The following is a 16,121-nucleotide window of genomic DNA, read 5'->3' as shown; positions in this document are numbered from 1 at the left end:
CTCTTTTGGGAGCTTATTCTTTATTTGATCTAAATTTAGATTCAATATCCATCTCAGCAGAGAGTTGAAACTCCAAAACGTCACTGATTACATCTCCTGCTCTTCAGCACATGGCTGGATTTGATTCTCCTGGATGAGCCGTCCTTGGGGTTTTTCTCACATTATACCCTCTACATCTTATTGGAGAGGGGATTGGTGAGGCAGCCTTGTGGCTGCTCAGGGGGTATTAAGGCATCATTTTCAGAATTTTATTTGAAGCTCTATTCTACAGCTCAAAGCCCATAAATATATTCGCATTTAAGTGCAAAAATAATTCCCAAAGCCCCAAAGTTGGTACATCTCTTGCATGGACATTTTCAATAACCCACTCCCTGACATCTCTCCTTTAAAGGAAATGAACACAGCCTTTTGGGTATTCTTTACTTTCCATCAGTGTCTGTGAACTCATGGCACAGACAAAGAAGATAACAGATCAATACCTACCTCCTTGAGGCATATTTACTTTCGTTTAAAAAAAAACAAAAACAGCCCTGGCTGGTTTGGCTCAGCGGTTAGAGCGTCGGCCTGCGGTCCAGAGAGACCCGGGTTTGGTTCCCGCTAAGGGCATGTACCTTGGTTGCAGTTTGTCCCCGGCCCTGGTTGGTCGTGCAGGTGGCAGCCACTCGATGTGTCCCTTTCACGTCGATGTTTCTCTCTCTCTCTGTTCCTCTCTTTCCCTCCCACTCTACCTGAACAAAAAATGGAAAAATGTCCTCGGGTGAGGATTAAAAAAAAAAAACAAAACCAAAACCAAAACAAAACAAAACACAGGGCATTTTACTCTTTTCTGATTTTCTTGTAAAGGGAGAACTTAAAAGAAACATTTCCCACCACTGTGAAGGAAAGAGGAAATACTGTTGAGAAATGACAGACTTTTGAGGCATGAGGCAATACCTTGAGCAGAAAAATAAATAATTTCACAAGGAACTGGATCTTTGGGAATAGAAATATATTAGACAATGCATCAAAGGGGATAAAAGAAAAAAGGAAGCCAGGTGGTTTACAATGCAATTGAGAGAGATAACGTCCTGAATGTCCCACTTTGTGTGATTAAAAAACAAGGAGGCAACACGCGGGCTCTGTGTTCAAAGTACTCAGCGAGAACAAAGAGGGCAGTGGGGAAAACAACAGGTCAACCCTGTGGCCCCATTTTCACCTGCTCACACTGCCCCCACCTGCTACAGTCTATCAGTCACTCAAGAGTCATGAGAAGTCACCCTTGTGTCTTTGGCTGGTGAGGAGCCATGTGATATGTTGGAGAAACTTTAGCCTATACTCAGCTTCCGTGTACAGGTTTGGAGCTACACGAATATCATTGAAGATAGACTTTCTTTCAATAAAGTTTTCCCCATAGACATGTATCTTTGTTCACTTTAAAAAAAGAAAAAAAGATGGGTTGAATTTAGCAATTCTTCATTTCTGATTTTCTCACACACCAGCATTTGCTGTGGTGAAGATAACCTGGCAAGCTCAGGAGAAGACCCTTCAATATCCAAAGAACATCATAGTCTGTTGTCTTCCTTCAGGTAGGATCAAAAATCTGAGGGTAACTCATCCACCATCTTATTCAAAATGAAGACAGTATGTTCTTCAGAAAAAGATCAAAGTTTCTGATCAGAAGTCAAAGGTCAGACTTCCATTCACAGCTTTGCCTCGAATTTGGGTGACCTGTATCAAACCTCCACACTGCTCTTGGCAAAAGGGGTGTATCAACCCTTTCAACCATGGCTCCTGCTCAGGATCAAATGTAATTGTAGAAATGGACTGAACACACATTACAGGCATAGACATGTACAGATGCACAGATATATCAGTGGTCCGGTCCTTCTCCCAGATTTCCGATTTAATTGGACAGGGGTGAGGTCCAGACATGAAAGGAATCAGTAATGTTTGCTAAAGGTTCTCCAAGTGATACTAAGGAGCAGCTAAGGTTGAAAACCACTGAAATGAATGACATCTAAGTGATCCCCATGTCCCAGGTATAAAAAAGTCTATTTAATGTAGTTTTAGGGAGTGTTTATGTACATGGCAGTAAGACACGGAGAAGGAGGAGGAGGGGCAAAGGAGGAGGAGGAGGCTACCATTCCCTTCAGATCGCTAAATCTGATGAAGAACACCCACCAATACCACCCCGCCACAGTAGTACAGGCATTGGCCAGATTCTTAAAAAAAAATGAAATAAGCTATCCATGAGAATCTATGAAGGAGGTGGGAGTCAGCATGAACTGGAAGTGGGGCCCGAAAGAGGTGTGTGGTGGACCTTTGAGAACAGGTCTTGTGGTTGGCAGGGGTGGGGGGAGGGCCCTCTAGACACTCTCTTTCTTGTCCAGGTGCATCATGGATGGTCACGCCTCTCGGCCTTTCCACACGTCATTCTCTCTGTTCCCATCACTTCTCTGTCGCCTGCTCGTAGGTGTTATCTCCTTTTTGCTACCTTTTAGAAAGATTTGAATACCCCTCGTTTGCACTGCTAACAGACTTATTCGTATTACTTTTATATCACCTACTATATTTCATTCTAGTGATTTGTTTCCATGCCGGTCTCCCTCAAGTCTAGACTCTGGAAGAGTTCCAGGTTTCTCATTTATTGTCTGACTATAGTACAGTATCTTACACACAGAAAGTGCTATTCCATAAGAACTAAGTATAGGCAGGAGAATGATATGAATGAATATTGTTTTACTTGGGAATAGATAGGGAATGAATGTGCACACAAAATGAGGCTGAAATATGAAATGCTCGCATTCTGAGTCGCGTCATATTTGAAGACGCACAAAAATAAGTGAAGTGATTTGAAGCGATTGCAGTTGGAGCTCTCTGAGCACGAAAATGACACGGAGGCTTGATGAGAAAAGGAAGAAAGTTGAGGTGAGGAGTGTCCATGAAGGACCAATATGAATTGGTGACTAATTAGTCTAGGAATTCATGGAGGTTCCCCTCCAGTTTTGGAAGCAGAGGGAATTGTGGTCTTATTAACCAAGATACTAAGAAAGTTAAGAAGGAGAGCAATAAAAAAACAGGGAATTCAGAGCGTGTGATTATGTGTAAGATAAAAGCAATCTGTTTACTGGAGCGCACATAAAGAGAGGACAGCGCATCCGCACGAAGATGTTCTGTGGTCACTTGAAGGGTGAAAATAGACACTGAATTTTGCAAAAGAAGTTGAAGCTGGGTTTGGGCATTTGAGAGCTGTTAACATGGGAGTGATGAAGAAAGATACAGAAACCAAACTGAAGGAAAGAACTTAGAGAAAAATGAGCAGAGGACTAAGCACCCTCAGGGAATGACCAGCGAGGGCTCTGGGAAGAAAGAAGAGTCACCAAATGAGACAGGAGCAGAGAAGTGAATGATTAAACAGAGAAACAGGAAGAGATGAACCAAAGAACATGTACCTGTATATGCGTAGCCCATGGACACAGACACCAGTGTGGTGAAGGGCTGGGCAATGTGGGGCATCTGTAATACTGTCAACAATAAATTAAAAATATTTCAAAAAGACTCAACCAATGCATGCATAAATAAGTGGAACAACAAAAGAGAAACAAAGATGTTATACAGAAACTGAGGGTTTCAAAAGGGAAGAGGCGATAAATTCTGCTCATTTTCTGACAGTCAGGGGAAATGAGTTTGGAGAGCGTGCAGTCAGTGGGGTCGACGAGAAGGCTTCAGGAACCCCCCCGAAAAGCCAACGTTTCTGTAGGGAAGGCAGAGGGGTTGCTGAGGAGGGAAAGTCCACTGTGTAAATCAGCTGAGTCACGGAATAAAGGAGGGAGCTGAGTTAAATGGATTAACCAGAAGTGAGTTATTTTTCAAAGAAATGGAAATGAAATTGATTTAAAAGTAACTAACAAAATACATACTGCCCCCCCCCCCCATCAATCTGTATGTTCATTACATTGTTAATACCAAGGGAACTTCACAGTAAGCCTTGAAGTACGCAGTGTCCTCCAACTTTGTTTTTATTCTTTAAAAAAATTTTTTTTCCTTTATTGATTTTAGAGAGAGAGGAAGGGAGAGGGAGAGAGAGGTAGAAACATGGATGAGAGAGTACATCAATTGGCTGCCTCCTGCATGCCCCCCACTGGGTATCAGGCCCACAACCTGGGCATGTGCCCTGACCAAGAATCAAACCGGCGACCTCTTGGTGTATGGGTCGATGCTCAGCCACTGAGCCACACCGGTCAGACTGTTTTTATTCTTAAAAATTGTTTTGCTTATTCTAGGTCTTTTGCTTTTCCATGTAAATTTCTGAATCACATGGTCAATTCCATTCTACACCTCCAACACCCTCTTCCCCTCCTCCCCCCACACACAAACCTGGAAAGATTTTGATTGGGATTATGTTCAAAGTATGGACTGATTTAGGGAGAAATAACAGCTTGATAGTATTGAGTTCTCCTTCTGATCAATGAAAATATTACATTTTTCCATTTGTGTAACTTATTTTTTAAACTTGGCTTCTCACCTTAATGTTTATGGTGTTTAGCACAAAGGTATCGCACAACTTTGGTCAAAATTATTTCTAAGTGTTTCTTGCTTTTGATGCTATTGTAACTTTTGATGCTATTTTCATTCAATTTCTTTAAAATTTATTTTTCTTTATTGATTTTAGAGAGAGAGGAAGGGAGAGGGAGAGAGAGAGAGAGAGACATTGATGAGAGAGAATATTGATTGGCCACCTCTTACACGCCCCCCACTGGGGATCAAGCCCACAACCTGGGCATGTGCCCCAACCAGGAACCGAACTGGTCACCTCTTGGTGCATGGGTTGATGTTCTACCACTGAGCTACACTATCTGGGCTCATTCAGTTTCTAATTGTTCATTGTTATATGGAGAAATGCAATATATTAACTTCCATCCTGCAAGACTGATAAGCTCACTTATTAGTTCTGGTAGCTCTTTGGTAAATTCTTTGGGGTTTTCTCTGTAAATGATCATGTATCCTGTGAAGAAGGTGTTTTATATCTTCTTTTGCAAACTGTATTCCTCTAGGGATTTCCCATGTTTTATGAAAATGGTAGAACTAGTGCAGAGTTCGATAAGACGTGTGGAAGTAAGACATGATTTTTTCCTTTAGTTTAGGAGAATTGCTTTGGTTGGTAGACGGTGACAAAAGTGATGCTGAACTCTTCTGGGCCTAGGGTTTGAGAGGCTTGGCAGGTTTTGCCTTTGCTTTGTTGAGTCTTGATCCACTATAAAAATAATTTTGGTTCCCTGTTAGGGAGACCAGATGAAGAGTGTGATGCTCTGCAGGGTGGCAGTCCACAAGAAGAGAGAGGACCCAGAAGATGCAAGGCCGTGAGGAGAGAGAGGCCTCACTATTCCAGTGTCCCAGCTAAAAGACCAGGTGAAAGAACTTTTTTGGATCCTCCAGCCCAGATTGACTCCACTCAACCAAGCTCTGCTGGTGATACAGGGAGGAGAGATGAGCTTTTCCTGGCTGAACCCTGGCAAACCAACCCACGGACTCATGAGCCAACTGAATGGTGGTTCTTTTAAACCACTGAATCTTGGGGTGGTTGTTATGAAACGATGGATAACAGATATGACCCGGATTTTTCTCAGTAGAGAACCAAAGATCTGTTGAAAGGTAGAGAAGGTGAATCGGTTCTAGGAAACAGAAGGGAGTTGGAAATCCTTGTTAAGGATTGTGGGGAATTCTCTAGAGAAGCTCCGTAGGAGGTACAAGCACCACTCAGCACTCTGGAGAGCTCCTAAGAGATGGGCCACATTCGCTGTAGAGGACGGATCAATGCCAATGATGGGGGATGGTCATGTTGAGATCCTTGTGGATAACAACACATTTCAGAACACCTTGAAACCAAATGCACTGCCCTTGGTTTCAACAAGCAGAAGGTAGCGTTCATGTTTATATGTTCTCTAGGTCATATGGTCAGGAAGGTCCCTTCCCAATTCCTGACCAACGCCCCACTTGTTCTGTAGGTAACTGACTATGGGTATAGGCATTTTTTTAAAAACATGAAACCCCATCCCCTGACCGAAGCTGTCAGACCTTGTTCTCACAGTAACTGGGTTACATCAGTTCACTTCCACTCAACTTTTATTTTCTTTATTGATTTTTTTTTTTGAGACAGAGGAAAGAAGAGGGAGAGAGAGGTAGAAACATTGATGAGAGAGAACATCGACTGAGTGCCTCCTGCATGCCCCCCCCCCCCGGGGATCGGGCCCACAACCTGGGCATGTGCCCTGACCGGGAGTCAAACCGGTGACCTCCAGGTGCATGGTCGATGCTCCACCATTGAGCCACACTGGCTGGGCTCAACTTATCATTTTTAAAGCTTACCGACTACTCATGTATTTGGAGCAGCAGGAAGATCGAGAGGAGACAATTAGAACCGACTCCCCATTAGAAATGCAGCAGTATGGAAGGATGGAGAGAAAAGACAAGATTTTGTGTAGACGGGTTTAGGAGTGTGCACCCCTCTTCCTCCCTGATGTTTCCCCTGTTGAAATTGGGCAGCAGCCCTTACGAGGCAAACCCCAGGGGGCAGCTGCGGGGACTAGACACCGGGCAGCCAAGCTGTGCCTTGGCTCTGAACCGCCCTCCCCACCCCCAGCCCAGCCCCGAGCTTCGGGGGGGCTGGGTACCACAAATGCCTGCACTCTGCGTATCAGTCTCCTTGTGAAGCAGACCTAGAGTCACGGGAGGAAGAGTGACGCGCTGTGGGAGGTGTTCCACAGGGCTGTGTGAGACTTGTCACGCAGACAGAAGGGGCGGTGGCTGTCATGATCCACCTCACTCTGGAGTCATGTCACATTTACAAAACTGTGATCAGATCCTGCGTGTGTACTTCTCTACCTAAAAGGACACGACAGGAACAGAGACTTGTAATGAGAACATTTCTACCTGGGTCTTTCTATGAGTTCAGCCGGGATATAAACACCTTCCTGTTTCACAGGGAAATTAAAACTGTCAGACACGCATCCGACGAGGCCGTGCGCTCTTTGCAGGCGTGGGCCTCACGGGCTCATTTCTGCGGCGAGGGTCTGGATCGCGACGTCCGACAGCGGCCGCTCTGCGGTCATTAACTTGTCACGTCTCCGAAAGCGTGGGTGGGCCTTTTCCGTGATACAACTGAAGTAGCGCCCACTGGGGAGTAGGAACTGGGTTTGCAGGGTGGGTGGATTCGTTCGATGTCAGTCAGTTAAGTTTAAAGAGAGAGCAGGAGAGAGAAGCCGGAACGTGAACAGAAACGGCTGATTCGAGAGAAATGACCTGCAAGAGTCACCGTGAGACACCCGGGACGAGAGACGTGAAAAGCCCTACCACTCAAAGGAAAGTTCTGAAAAGATGCACCCCAGGAAGCCTCTCCCAACAATCACCCTTTCTCCTTACCCAAGGGGAAGGGCCTTAGGTAAGACTAAGACATATCCCACCCTGGCCGGTTTGGCTCAGCAGTTAGAGCGTCGGCCTGTGGACCAGAGAGACCCGGGTTCGGTTCCTGCTAAGGGCACGTACCTCGGTTGCAGTTTGTCCCCGGCCCTGGCTGCTCGTGTGGGTGGCATCCAGTCAATGTGTCTCTCTCACGTCGATGTTTCTCTCTCTCTTCCCCCCCCCCTCCCACTCTATCTGAAGATAAATGCAAAAATGTCCTCAGGTGAGGATTAAAAAAACAAAAGACTAAGACATATTCTGCCATGCTTTCCTGAATAAATCACGTGCCAAAGGGAAAAAGAAGTCAAGCCCAGGGCGTCATAATTCTTGAAAACCCAAGTGGCCTGAGATGACAGTTCACGCATGTTCAGGTGGGTTCTCAGTCATTTATTAGCTGTGTGTTAGGACGTGGAGAAATACAAAGTAACTTTCCAGGACAGGAAAAAACAATAAAGTAAAGCAAAACGATGTTTTCTACTCGGGTAGCCACGCACCCGGACGTGGACAGCTGCGCGTGAGCTCCCAGCTCGGCCAGGCAGCTGGGGTCCCGGGGCTCTGGGCCCCGGGCCGGTGAAGTCGCACAGCGGCCCGCCTCCAGCGCTTTTGGTTTCATGGCTACTCTGTTTGTGACATTTCGCTGTCAGAGGGCGGTGCCGGGAGCGAGTCAGAATATTATTTTGAGACTTGGGATTAGTATACCTGGAACCGAAGAGAGGGCAGGAAGCATTTGGTTTAACTCATTGGCTGGAAAGGAATCTTGGCGTTACCAGGGGTTAAAGCTCTTTCTACCCTGACCTCTGGTAACACGATACAAGCATATTTCCAGCTCACTCCCTCAGGCTCACTTCCTTCTGCAGGCAAAGGGTCTGACTTTCAGAGACGTGGGAAGAAACATAGAATATTGGCCTTAAAATCTCTCTCCTCTCCTCTTGGTTCTTCGTAGGAGGACGGTCCTTTTTCCTTCCGCACAGCGTCTGCCTTACAGGAGACTAACTTGACCCCATAAACACAGGACACACGCAGTCAATATACTTGACAAGAATATAGAATCAATCAGTCGACATGCATTCGAGACCGCTAGAAAATGTATCATCCACATGCTGGAGGATATGACAGGTGCCTATCTGGGCGCACACTGTGCGCTTTGCTCCCGGGCATGACCCGAACTTGCAAGCGTGCTCCGCGGTGAGCTCAGGGTATTAGCACCCCATTGTGAAGCAGAGAATAAGAAGACCAACAGACAGAGACTGTGGGATTTCTGAGCTGAATCCTTCACATCCGCAATACACGGAACGGAACGAACGTGTGGTTCGACATTGGTCTTCAGCAGCATCTTAAAAAAAAAATTTTGGTCTCATTATATGTTGTAAAGGCAAATGTGACCCCCAAAATAACACTTGCTTGAGTCTCGTTTCTTCCCCACAGCAGATCATGCTCCAACCACACAGAAGGGATCCACTGCTGGAGCTGGGCTGAGTCAGCACCTGGGAATTTATTTTAGAGTTTGAGGTCACGGGGGCAGCACTAATTTTTTTTTTAGATGGATTGACTTCACGGCTCTAATTCGGTAGCTCTTTGTCTGACCTTCTCTTCAAAGAAAAGCGCCGATTCACCTGCTGTAAGTTCAACCAAGTTTTAAACGTAGAGACCGTCATCCGGTGATCAGAAATCTTTTCATCAGCATGCATCCCCCAAAGATCCTGCACACTGCAGAGACAGGTTTGTATTATAAACAGAGCGTGTGTCTCACAGGGGCGAACACGTCAACAGAAACTACTTTCTCAAGGTCACCCGCCGCCCGTTCCGAAGGTGCCGAAAGCCCCGCGTGGCCAGCCCACGTTCTGTGGCCTTTGCGTGGTGGTACATCAGGAGACTGAGTCAGCCTGAGTAGGGCATTTGTGTTTTGGACCAGTGCCCAGAGGCATATCTGACACCGTTTATCTTTGTCAGGGGGTTGTCATGGGAGCCAAGGTGATATTCTGAGGTCCTTTGAGGAGAGGTGGTGGGGAACTGGATCTAGGTGCTTGCTTCTATTTTCATATCTAACTACTGTTTACCAAAAGGTTAAGTTTCTCCCACCTCTCTGTCAGCGCTGCCCCACACTGACAGGAGCTGAGGCGTGACAGGTGGTGGCCACGGACTCGGACATGTGCGCTCCCAAGCCCGCCTGCTCTCGTGGTGAGCATTTTCCTCTCGGCCCTGTACAGTTTTTTTTTTTAATGGCGGATAGTGGTCTAGAAGGAGAAGGCCGAGTCTTTTGAAAGAATATATTATATTATGTTGTCAATGTGAGAGAGCCGAGAGCGAGGTAGGAGCCGCCCACGGAGTAGAGTGGAATCAGAGGACGGGACGCACGGCAGCTGAGCCCAGCCGAGCAGCTGAGGCCGGAGCCGGCAAAGCCGTCGTTCATTGACCTTAGACGCCAAGTCTTTGCAATGTGAAAACTCTGACATGGCTTCGTCTGTCACTTTAGTACATGGCTGGGAGAAAAGTGGGAGAAATGTACTGAAATTGAGTTTTAAATCTCAAGCTCCAAATTTGTAAGTGAGCTTTCCAATGCTATGTTTTCTAAGCTTAAAAGAAAGTAAATGTCCCTATTTTCTGCAAGCGAATGCCCAAGGTAATTATAAAGATAAATATTTTTTTTTCAAAGCACAAAGCTTAAGTGCATTGCACGCACACACACACACACACACACACACTCTAACTGTCTTTCTTTCCTATCAAATTGTCTTTCCTACTTCTAAAGTTTGAGTTCTTTTTTAATTGTTTTTTTCTTTCTTTTTTGTGGTTAATCCTCACCTGAGAATATTGTTTCCATTGAATTTTAGCTAGAGTGGAAGGGAGGGAGAGAGAGAGAGAGAGAGAGAGAGAGAGAGAGAGATCGACATCAATGAGAGAGAGAGACACATTGATTGGCTACCTCCTGCATGGCCCCAACCAGGGCCAGGGATCGAACTTGCAACCCAAGTACGTGCCCTTGACCAGGAATCAAACCTGAGACACTTCGGTCCGAGAGCTGACACTCTAACTGCTGAGTCAAACTGGCCAGGGCAGAAGTTTGTGTTCTTAATGTGTGCCAAGTACTGTGCTAAACACATTAGCTGGAATGTCTCAGTGACCCTCTGGGGTTACGATGTCTGTATCCCCATTTTACAGATGAAGCAACCAAGGCACAGACTGATGACAGAGATGATCTTCGAAACCTGTTTCCCGGGCTCACGCTTCAGCTACCACACAATTGTCCTTCCCAGCTGATAGGACAAAACAATAACAATAATACCTACTCCATTAGTTGCATTTATTTTCATTTATAGCCACATTGAGAAAAAATGTTGAAACGCTTCTATTTACTTGTGGAAAAGTACATTATTATTCATCATCTCCTAGTGATGACTTTTTATTGTAATATACTCCCTGTATTTATGGTTCAGTATATGGATGTGTAGATTTATAGATTTCAGCTCTTGGAAAGGATGCAAAATAAACAGTGATTGCCTCCAAAGGGGAAAAAAATAGCATGGATGAGGGTGAGAACTTTAATTTGTGGAAATGTCTTGTATATATTCATGTTCCTTAATCAAAAGCAACTTTAAAACCCGATCATATCCAACAACAGAAATGTATTCTCCTGGATGAAGGTTGGCCTTCAACTCGATAAACAATTACACGTGATAACTTTTATGCATCATCCATAACACATAACTGGCTACATCCCTTCTCTTTTCTGCGAACTAATTGTCCTCAGGAAAAATGAGTTGCAACGATCAGTTAATTACATTTTAATTCTTCTAGCATGTGTCATACTTTCCTGCCTTTACGTCAAAATAGATGGGTTTTTTCCTCGATGCGTTGACATTTGTGATTCTACAAACGAACCTGCTTTACGAAATCTCACTCAGAAGTTCGAACTTTTAACTTAGCACGTTCAGCTTTGTATTCTGCATTTCCACCAAGTCCTGCCCGACAGGACAGAAAGGAATGGCTTTGTTTCTTTGGAAGCTTCAGCCGACATCAACGTTCATTCTTGGACTTGAGCACGGTGTTAACCAAGTCCTTTTCCGACCTCCAGTTTCCCTCGGGTCCTGACAATATGTGGAGAATTGTGGGAGCACCAGATGACATGCCAGCAGAAGCACATAAAAACAGCTCTATTAACCTCTGTCGCCCCGGGAGACCCAGCTGCTCCTCGCCACAGATGAAACTGTGGGCTTGGCAGGCTCTCTGGTTGCACAAATGCGACACATTCTTTCCCCCTCGGATGCAACTGCGATTAGGTTTATATTTGATCACTGAATCATGTTATTTTGTAGCCAGCTGGAGTTTTTGGCTGTAATATGTAAACAGTTTCTGGATGAATCACCCGGTGGCCATTTGACACGTCTCACCTGACTGAATAGCTGAATCTGTCTTCCAGCTTCATTCTAAAGGAGCTGATGACACAGTAGTTAGTATGTATAGCCGCTGTTGTGTCTATAGCTGCCGAATAAAATAGACATTGATGCAACACTCTCCAGGCGGGGCCAACAACGCGTGTCTGATTGTCCTGGGTGGCGCTATGTGAAGTGATTCAGACTCTCGGCTCTGGGGTTCCGCAACCTGGATTTGAACCCCTCGTTGGGCAAGTTAATGAAATCTCTCTAAGCCTCAATTAACTCATTTAAAACAGGATTTGTCATGAGGATTAAAGTATAGAACATCCATCAAGCTCTTAGTACAGTGCATGGTGTTTGGGAATCACTCAGTGAATGTTAATTCTTATTTCAGAGGCTGGGGATCTTCTCGGGGAGAAGCAAGACGCCGTGACGTCAGCTTGGGCTGGAATGATGGGGACACTCCAACAGCCGCTTGCACGGGCGGGTGGACATCACAGCTCCTTGCAGTGGCTCACATTTCCCATCTTGCCTGCGAAGTCCTCAAAGAACATCCCTACTCCAGACTCAAGTCCAACCCCTTCGCACAGCTCTGCGGTGGCCTATTCCTCTGCGCCCTCATTGCTGTGACCTGCCCCCAAGGAGGAATGCGATCTCCTCTTAGACCAGGTTCAAATCCCTTCGTCCTCCAAGCCCCGCCCAAAGTACACGTCAGCGAAGCACGTCCTAAAACTTACATCCTTCCCTCCCCCTTCCCGCATGCCCACAGAATCATTACTTCTGCCACGCGTTTTAGTGGTCTGTTTGTATTCCAGGCTTCCATGACCCATGACCGCAGGCTTGTTGGCTTGAAACAACATACATGTATTATCTTATCGTGTTGTTGACCAGGAGTCTGGAGTGAGTCTCAGGTGGCTAAGATCCAGGTGTCACAGGGCTTGGTTCGATTTTGTGGGAATCCCCTTTCTTGCTCATTCAGTCGCTGGCAGGATTCACTTCCACGTAGCTGTGGGGCTGAGGTCCTCCTTTCTTTCCTGGTTGTTGGGCGGGGCTGCCCTTAATTCCCAGAGAGCTCTCTTGGGTCCTTGCCCGAGACCCTGCTTCTCAGAACACTGGTGGGACTTCCAGGCCTCCCTCTGCCTTCCTTCCACTCGCCACTCTGCCTTTCTCTGCCGATTCTAAGACCTCTGTGCTCACACTGGCCCGCAGGGTAACCCAGGATACTGTCCCCATCTCAGCTTGTCGCCAGGTCACATTTGGACAATCCCTTCTTGCCATGTTAGGGTGTGGACATTTGTAGGAGTCACTGTTGTATCCACCCGAGTGATTTGTTCAAGTCCACTTAGGATTCTAATTACACACGGTCCGGTCTGAATCACGTGTGTTTTGTCAACCGTGTCGGCATTTCGCTTCCCTGTCAAGATTCCGGGGTAGGGAGGGACATCGTCATTTTTCTGCAGCCCTGACGCTGATTCACCCCACAGTCCCCAAGGTCAAGCAGATGACTGAGAGATACTCAGGTGCGTTGTTGAGCTGCTGGTTCAAGGAAAGCTGCAGGTTCTTAGTTTTATATCTTAAATAATGAAATGTAGGGTTTTGTTTTTATTAGAAGACGAACCTAAGTTCCCTCTGATACAGACTGTTCCTTAGGCAAACGCCGTGGACTTGATCGTGCTGAGATGGATTCAAGGAACAGGTGTTATGATCTTGAAGCGGAGCTTCAAGGTTGAGTTTATTAGCTGAGAAGACATGTCAGTCCGAACAGCATCTATTACAAGAATGCAACAGTGGTAAAGGAGACAGCGTTCTCTGCATCGTACATATTTGTCCGCCAGGAAACGGTATTTACAAATCTCTGCATAACAATTTCATGAATGGAGTGGTGGCTTGAACTCGCTTTGAGTACTCATTTAAAATATTAGAACCTCTTCTTTTTCTCCTCTGACATTTCCTCGTCATTCCCCCTAGTTCTAGCCCATGTCTCTGGGTATGAAAATCCAAGGCATTTTTAAAAAGCAATTTCTAAACTTTCATCTGAGTTGTCCCCTTTTCCTAGAATTTTATTTCTTCTTCGCATTCCTCACCACGAAAGGTTTAAATCATCTGTTGCAATCCCACTCATATTCATTTACAAGGAAGCTGTTTGGTCTCTCCTCACTTGCATAAAATGTGAACCTTGCCAGAGTTATTCTGTATCCCTAGAAACCAGTGCTGGAGTCGGTACCATAAATACAAAATGCGATTGACCACCCATAACTGCCACTCACATCACTCCCAGGGTTATAGGGCGGAACTTCAGCTATGGACACAACCCTGAGCTTCCTCTCTTCCAGTTTCATTAGCATTACTCGGTATTGTTTGCTTGGTCAATATTTACGGTTCTTTAGGTGATGAAAATGGATCGATGACTTTGAGTTTAGAGGAAAACTCTTTTTGTGGTACTAATACATATAGGTCTATCTAAGGACACAGTAAGATGGGACTATTAGCTCAAAGCTGATAAAGAATTCTAATGTTCACCTGACATTCCCTATTACTTTAAACATTCTTAACACGTTGACTCCCACCTTCTCCATGACATAGAAATGGCCTAAGTCATGACAAAATAACATTCGTCACTCTGTGACCAGTGGCAGACCATGTTACATACCAGGATTGTATCTACCTTTGATTCTAGTTTAATTTAAAAAAAATGTCTTTGGTCTGGCCAGTGTGGCTCAGTGGTTGAATGTCGACCCATGCACCAAGAGGTCACTGTTTCGATTCCCAGTCAGGGCACACGCCCAGGTTGTGGGCCCGATCCCCAATGGGGGGCATGCAGGAGGCGGCCAATCGATGTTCTCATCAATATTTCTCTCTCTGCCCCTCTCCTTCCCTCTCTCTAAAATCAATAAAGGAAAAACATTTTTAAAAAATGCCTTTGACCTATTACTGCACTATCATTGTACATCTTCCCAGAGAAAAATAAATTCACTATTCGCCCTTTCAATACAATGTTAAATTCCCTCATTAGTGTGAGTAATATTCACACGATCATCAGGAGGGGGTCAGGAGTCACCATATTAAAATAGACTTATATACTTCTATATTGGTCTCTAGAATATTCTGTCCTGAGGCAAATCCTCAATATTCTAACAATCGTTTAGGAAAAAACAGCTACCACGAGCCTGAACTTGGCAGCTGATCACGGATCTCAATATTGTATTCTCCCGGAAACCAAAAAAAGAAAGAAGCTCTCGGCAAGGCTGTTGTTTTGGCAAGCGGTGTGTTGCAATCGCGTTTCTACATATGGAGCAGCAGTTGGTGTTTATAAACGGTTAATGCTGGTCTGACCCCAAGAGGCATTAGGAGGGTTGGAGCTGGTAGCACATTGCGGCTCGGCGGGTCCGCAGAGCCCGGGGCTGGGCAGCAGCCATGGGGTATCCCGTCGCCAGGCACTTGAGAATATGTTTCTGGAAGCAAAATGAGATGATGATGAGGGAATTGGTGCAATGGATGGTGCCAAAGTAGGTATAAAGGGAAATTATTCACTGGGAGAATTAGATGCATCGGGGCATGAAGGGCATTTCTAACAATCCGCCGACCTGTGGAAAGTAGCCCCTGTCCAGATTTAAAAAAAAAGGGGGGAGGGGTATTAACAAAGGCCATGAAAATACAGGAGTCTAGTTGATATGTTTTTTTTTTTGTTTTTTTTTTTTTAATCCTAACCTGAGGACACTTTTGCATCTATCTTCAGACAGAGCAGGAGGGAGAGAGGGAGGAAAAGAGAGATAGAAACATTGATGTGAGAGAGACACGTTGAGTGGTTGCCACCCACACGAGCCCAAATGAGGCCAGTGACAAATTGCAACCGAGGTACGTGCCCTTAGCAGGAACCGAACCCGGGTCTCTCTGGTCCACAGGCCAGCACTCTACCACTGAGCCAAACTGGCCAGGGTTCTAGTTGATATTTGATCATGCTTTTCTCCAAATTTCTCACTTTGGAATTTGGTTATCCACACATACACACGTGTGTCTGTATGTGTCTATAAGTATAATTATATAGTTCAAATTAATGAATCTTTTTTATTTTTGTTTTTTTTTTAATCCTCACCCAAGGATATTTTTTCCATTTATCTTCTGATGGAGTGCAAGGGGGGGAGGGGGAGGGAGAAGGAGAGAGAGAGAGAGAAAGAGAGAGAAACATCGATGTGAGAGAGACACATCGACTGGTTGCCTCCTGCATGAGGCCTGGGGACTGAACGGCAACCGAGATACTTGCCTTTGACCAGAATCAAACCCAAGACTCTTTGGTCCTTGTGCAATCACTCC

Source organism: Molossus molossus, unplaced genomic scaffold (assembly GCF_014108415.1).
Source record: "Molossus molossus isolate mMolMol1 unplaced genomic scaffold, mMolMol1.p scaffold_m16_p_19, whole genome shotgun sequence".
Taxonomy (NCBI): domain Eukaryota; kingdom Metazoa; phylum Chordata; class Mammalia; order Chiroptera; family Molossidae; genus Molossus; species Molossus molossus.
This window is presented reverse-complemented; position numbering follows the sequence as displayed.